Here is a 7293-nt window from a genome sequence, read left to right on the forward strand (position 1 = left end):
AACTCAGTTTTGCAAGCAAGAAAGTAAAATTCATTATAATCCAAAAGGTGAATTAAAACTTGAAAGAAAAATGTGCAGAAAAAAACTTAAAAGGAAAGGAAATATCTCACAAATTGCAAGAAGTGATGGGGTAATGCAAGTATTCTAATTGAGTTAGTGTGTAATTTGCTTTCTCCAAAAAGAATATACATTCCTACCTCTTTAATTTTTTTGTAACTTAAAATAATAGCTGACCCTATAAGGCTTAGTCAGCATCTTCAGTTATGGCTTAAAGTAGGTCATTCCAAGGGAATTGCAAACAGATTAAATCCTGTTAATTCAGACTCGTGAGGGAAGCACGGCATGTATTCCTAGGCTACATCTACACGAGCCCCAAACTTCGAAATGGCCACGCAAATGGCCATTTTGAAGTTTACTAATGAAGCGCTGAAATACATATTCCGTGCTTCATTAGCATGCGGGTGACCGTGGCACTTCGAAATTGACGCGGCTTGCCGCCGCGCGTCTCGTCCAGACGAGGCTCCTTTTCGAAAGGACCCCGCCTACTTTGAAGTCCCCTTATTCTCATGAGCTCATGGGAATAAGGAGACTTCGAAGTAGGCGGGGACCTTTCGAAAAGGAGCCCCGTCAGGACGAGCCGCGCGGCGGCGAGGCACGTCAATTTCGAAGCACGGCTGCCGCCCGCATGCTAATGAAGCGCTGAATATGCATTTCAGTGCTTCATTAGTAAACTTCTAAGTGGCCATTTGCGTGGCCATTTCGACGTTTGGGGCTCGTGTAGACACGGCCCTAATGTCCATTATATGTGCTGGGACAGCTGATGACAGCTGGAAAGAGTTTTTTGTTCTCCCCATTTGTTTTGCTTTTATAAACCTTCCATTCCAAAATCTTGCATAGCTTTTCCTCACTCTAGTCACCTGAAATAGCTGTGTAAAATATGCATGAGTCCACTTAACAGCAGCATTGTATAAACGTTGAAATATTGAGCGTAATAAGAATGCTGAGTAATTCTACATGAAAGTTCTTCTCCCCACACACTGTACATAGCTGATCTGCTTGAAATGGATAGTCACTGTGTGACTTAGAGAGGGCCATCTGCTTCGTTACTCTGAGGCACTTTAGGGCCAGGTCTACACTTCAACTTAAAGTCAATTGTAGATATGCAGTTCCAGCTATGCATTTGTTTAGCTGGAATTGACCTATCTGCAATTGCCTTACCTGGCCAACCACAATGAGTGTGGTCGATAGGAGAAACTCTCCCATTGACCTCCCTTAGTTTCTGTGAGATTGAGGCATACAGGGGTCGACTGTTGCCGGATAGTTTGATTTCACGTGTTCCTAGTAAGCATGTGAAATCGAACCCTGGAAGATTGACTGAGTCCGGGTTAATCTTCTAGGTAGTGAAGACATACCCTAAGTCATCAAGCTCCATCAGAAATTTTATAAAGACATTTTCTATAAATTGCAAGATCTTGGTTCTCTCTGGTCATTTCTAAACCTTCAATTCATCTCCTTGCTTTCACATCACAGTGATTGAACAATTACTTTCTCTTCTCATGTTCTAAAGTCTCACATTTAAAATTCCCTGTGGGTGAAATTCCCTGCTCTGAAGTGGATCTGGACTCCTTGTGTTGCACTTATGGCTATAACATGAGGCTTAAGTGGCACATAGGATCCTGTGCAGAGCTCTTTGCACTAGGGTGAATTTCAGATTCACTGAGTAACGTCCCTCTTGGGAGTCAAATTCACTTGCTTCCAGCTCTGTATCAATGCTTCTGGCTTTGAGGCTACATCAATGTACCCTTAATGACCACTCTGAAATTTAGCCAATCAGAGTTGAGGTTAGGTGCCCCGATATGTCAATCTGATTCGTGTGCATCCAGTGTTTAGAGAAGATCAAGCAGAAAATGTTTCGAGTGCAAGGAACATGCAAGATGCTTTACAATCACAGCTCTCAACCTTTCCATAAGACCATACCCCTTTCAGGAGTCTGATTTGTGTGCACCAAGTTTCACCTCACTTAAAAATTATTTGTGTACAAAAGCAGATGCAAAAATAAAAATTGCTGCAGCGCACCTTTTTCTGGAAAACTGCCTCCTTTCTCATTTTTATAAAAATAAATTATAAAATAAATCAACTGGAGTACAAATATTGAGCAGCATGAACAAATCACTGCGCTGACAGTGAAGGTGCTTTGTATGTAGCCTGTGGTAAAACTAGACAACTATGTAGCTGAGTTCATGTGGCCCAGGGAAGACCTCTGTGTAGTCCCTGATTGGGAACCATTGCTCTAGGAACACTATGGTATTATTGACTGATAGAACTGAAAGAGTCCAGGATAGCCAAACGCCAAATCAGGACAAAAATTTCAGTGGCATGGCCCCAAAAGAATATATGGTAAGGGTTTAAAATTTGATGCTGGCAATCCAGAGACCAGGCTTTTGGATGCAGTAAATTTGCATATCTAGAGCTGCACACACAGGCCTCGTACCACACTAGACCTTTAAGTCTACTGTAGATATGCAATTCCAGCTATGCAATTGTATAGCAGGAATTGACTTATCTACAATCGACTTACCTGGCCATCCTTGCTGAGGGAGGTTGACTGGAGAAACTCTCCTGTTGACCTCTCTTACTCTTCATGAGACGGAGGAGTACAGGGGTCGACTGTCAACTCCCGATTGTTTGATTTAGTGCTTCCCCACTAAGCTTGTGAAACCAAACCTCAGAAGATCAACTCTGAGTGGGTCGATCTTCTGGATAGTGAAGACACACCCACAGATTGGAAGCTTGAGGCCACTTCAAACTTTAGCTTAAGAATTCCAGCAAAGGAATGCAAAGAGATTGCATTCAGCACACTTACTGGTTCTGTCCCAGCGGTGGCTACAGCTCACAAATGGTTTCCAAACATGACTAAATAAGCATGTTAGAAAGAAATGATGAATGTCTGCCATCGGTTTGTAACTCATCTTCTATAGCTTCAAAGCTGCCTCAGTAACTCCCTCTGGTGCTTTAACCATTGCTCATAAAAGGCAAAGGATTAAGGGGAGAGAGAACACAGAGTGATACATATCAAAAGCATCCTGTATTGCCTTGAGAAACAACTGTCGCAGTCTTACAAAGTATGCAAAACTAAACAAACAACACAAGAGGGACTAAATCTACTGTAATGCAGCAGTGACTGAACTCTATATTTCTACAAGCAGGACAGCACAGTAACCATTCATAACCTTTGCAAAAACCCTCTTCCTAGTATTTTGATCTTTTAGACACAACTCCAACCAGTGCCACCAAGTGAGCAGTTTCTGCTGCCTCCCTTGAAGAAAGGCTTTTTTCTTCAGGGAATTAAACTAACTTGTTACAAACAAACAAACAGTTAATTTACACGATGCTGATGTGGCATCACAGCTTCGTCTGTCCCAGTGGGACAAGAAGAAAATGAATGGGTTTATTTGCAGGAATTTTCTTTTTCAAGGAAACCAAACAGACTTTACAAATGAGATGTGTATATATTAAGATCAGTTTTCCCAATGCCTTTCACAGGCATTGCATCAAGTCCTAGGTCCAAGGTCAGCAACCAAAAGAGCAAGAAGAGCCTTTTTTTCTTTTTTTTTTTTTATTCTGCAAAAAATTCAGTGATTCAAAAGCCACAATGCATGTGAATACAAGACAGTCCTTCAAAAATAACATCAGACCTTACTTTTTGTAACCCTTATTTTAAAAACAGTGCACAAATATCCCACAATGCACTGCACATATTAAAGGGGGAATTATCCAACCTTTCAAGTTCACATTAAGATAGGAGTTGTTCCTTGCTGGGACTTTTAGATGTTCACCAAAATATCAAAAATAATCAGAAGGGGTATTTTTCACTTTGCAAGTATGGCACCAGCCGCCACAAAGAAGGCTGTAAAGAGCCACACGTGGCTCAGGAGCAGCAGGTTGGAGACCCCTGTCCTAGATGAAATGTTTAGCTACCATATGCACAATATCGCTTGTATTCTGGTTTGCCTGAGAAAGTGAGCCACACCCCCCTCACAAGCTAATTTTCCAAATCAATTTGAAATGGCAGCAATGTTTTTGTTCACTTTCTGCCTTGAACCACTGTGTGTTTTTTCCCCAATGCACTGTTATTAGCTGCATAATTCTAGTTCAGAGATGTCTGTAGTTGAGAGGCAGGCAAAATAATTTTTTATGTACATCCCTACCAAGAGGTGTATAATGACTGGGTGACCATCCATCCTGTATTCAGTGGGACAGTCCTGTTTTTGGGACACCAAAAAGGTATCCCTATTTATTTTTTGAAAGGACTAATTATCCAGTATTTGGGCCCTCCCCTGCTGACCTTTTCCGCCAGCAGCTGCACAGGTGCAGCTGCTGATGGGAGTCACTTCCCAGAGCCTCATGGAATCAGGGAGAGAGTGGGAAACTGACTCATCCCTGCCACTCCCCTGGGCTCTTGGGGCAGGCTGGCAGCTGCTGCCTCTTTCCCGGCTCCCCAGGGCTTGGTGGAGCTGGGAGGCGTTGCCCCTCCCTCCCATATCTCTCTGTCCTGTATTTGGGACAGGGAGATATGGTCACCCTATTATGCCACTTGAAACTAATGGGGTATACAAGCATGTGTGAGAGAAGAACAAACCTCATATTCACTATCGAATCTTTTCACATAAAAAAGGAAGAAACCTGGTCCTACTAAAGATGATTTTTACCCTTTTCCCTATTTCTGTGCTTTGTCTTTGTGGGCATAATGAGGCCAACGGTGAGAGTTGCTAGCAAAACCCTGCCGTTGCTGCTTTTTGTCATAATCAGCAGTAAGCCAGCTCCACTGTGTAAGGTCATGCAGACATACAAGGGTATTTGCTCCTCTGCCCTCCTCCCATACATTCTTCACTGCAGAGAACCTTCCATAAGGTAACGAACTCAAAGACAACTGCAATTCCTCGCCTAACTGGGTGAAATCAGGAGTCAAAAACCAGTGACCTTGAAAAGGTAAGGATTTAAAAGAAATCAAATAAAGAAGTTACTATGCTCAGTGGACACTCATGAGAGAATGAAGGAAGAATTAAAATAAAGATGATTTATACGCCGAAGGACAAACTTGGTTGGCAGCTCTCCACCTAAGCAATGGGGAAGGAGGCAGGGGATGTCTTGTGGAAAATTAACACCCGTCTTGCAACATGGGAAGAGTAAGGACCAAAGATGGATGTTTGCAAAAATTCCATCAGGTTCCAATTTCAAGTGGATTTTTAAAATTGTATTTTTTGAGTTTTGAGGACAGTATAGAGAATCGAAACAGAGAGAAAAGCAACAATGGCTATATAACATAATCTTTACCTTCCAAGCCTGGATACACTGAACTACATATGATATTCCATAAATGTATATTCATATGATATTCAGCATATGTGTATATACAGATATTAAGGTGAAAGTACTGACTTCAAAAGGCAGCCATACATGTAACATCAGAGGGTAGTGATCTTAGCAAAGAGTTATTAAACGATCAGTGTAGCTATGAATCAGGAAAAGGAAGTCAAGAGAGAAAAAAGTAGGAGGGAGGGGGCAGAAGAAAAGGCAAATCTGCATGACTTTAAATTTCTAGAGATTCCATGAAGCAACAGTGCCCATAATCAGGCATGAACAGTTCCTATTGGCTAGCTTGAGCAAAACAATTTTGGTATACTCTCTAGAATCATCAGTTTATTCATTAAAAAAAAGTTGTGTCATCTCTCCCCACATAACCCTGTACTCGCGCTCTAGTAAGACATTACGATATCTAGAACCTACACTTAAATCCACTCTATTGGGACTTCATCTTCTGACTAATTGTGCTGGGGCAGGGGTTGGTAACCAGAGGCTCTGGAGCCGCAGGCAGCTCTTTAAGGAGCCACCTGTGGCTCCGAGCGCTGCTGCTGCTGACTCCTCTTGCAACACTGGAGGCTGCCACTGCTTAAACAAAAATCTAAATTCAGTTGCCTGTTGTTGAGCCAACTGAATTTAGTTTTTTGTTTAAGTGGCGGCAGCCAGAGCCGCTGAGCAGTTGGCTGCTGCAGGGAGCCTGGAAGAGATAGCCAGCTGGGCAGGGAGCTTCCCCACACGCGTGGAAGTCTACGGTGGCAGGAGAGCTGGGGGGGGTGGGGGGGCAGCCGAGCCTGCCCCAGCCAGAGCCACACAACTGCGCTGAGAAGGATGATGACATGGCAGGGAGCAGCGGAGGGGGAGTCACAGCAGCCACTGCAGAACTGCGCACGCTGAGTTGAGTTAAGCCTGCAGGCTGGGGAGCGAGGCAGGGTTGAGGCTCAGGGGGGCTAAACCTGTGGGCGGGGGTGTGGAGGTTGGAGCTCAGAGAGGTTAAGCCTGGCAGTGGGGGGAGGCAGGTTGGGGTTCAGGAGGGTTAATCCTGGGGATCGGGGGGGACAGGTTTGCTGGATGGGGTTTGTAAAGCCTGAGGATAGGGGGCAGATTTGGGGACTGAGGCAGGTAAAGCCTAGAGATGGGGGTAACAACTTTCGAAATGGTACAAATCAGGGAGGAGCCTATGCTTTGACATGAACACTTTAGCAAGTATTAAAGTCTCAAAGGCTTTGTCTATACTAGACCATATAGATGTTAGCTGACATGGTCCAAAAACACATCTTTAATTCCCAAAGTAGACCAAGCAATTGCTTTCATTTCTTCCCTTCTTCTTGATATAGTCCATCCCAAGACAATACCAGTAAATGGGGGAGTGGGAGAGGAGAAATGCACACAGCGTCGGAGAAAGTCAGCTGTGAAGTGATCTGAAAAATTGCAGTCTGCTCCGACACAGAGGATGTTTGCCAAGTTTCATGGGCAATGCACCAGGAATTTTTCTCACGTGATAGTAATCCTGTGTGTTCCTGAATTTGGGCAGAATGGTTACTATTTTCTATTCAGCCTCATTAATGGACAAGTGCTGTTCCGGGATCAGAGAGCCCTGCCAGGCGGGATTTCGGTGGCAGGAGGGCCTGTGCTGGGAGTGCTGCTGGGACTGGTCAGGTGGCCCAAGCGGATCTGGTTTAGGGGGCCAGCAGCCAGAGCTGGAAGAGGAGCTGGGGTGGGGCCAGCAACTGGGGCCAGCCAGGATCACAGCTGAGAAGCAGGGCCAGAAAATACCTCCCCATGCCCAGTAAACTCCCTTGCCCAGGATCACTCAGGTCTGAGGGTGCTGGAGCAGGGTGGTCCAATCTGTAGTGAAAATTATACTGAGTGCAAGTGACTGAAGGAAAGATAACTTTAAGCCCCTTTCAGTTCATCTGATTCTGGAGCTGAATA

This window comes from Carettochelys insculpta, chromosome 12, assembly GCF_033958435.1.
Source record: "Carettochelys insculpta isolate YL-2023 chromosome 12, ASM3395843v1, whole genome shotgun sequence".
NCBI classification, from domain to species: Eukaryota; Metazoa; Chordata; order Testudines; family Carettochelyidae; genus Carettochelys; species Carettochelys insculpta.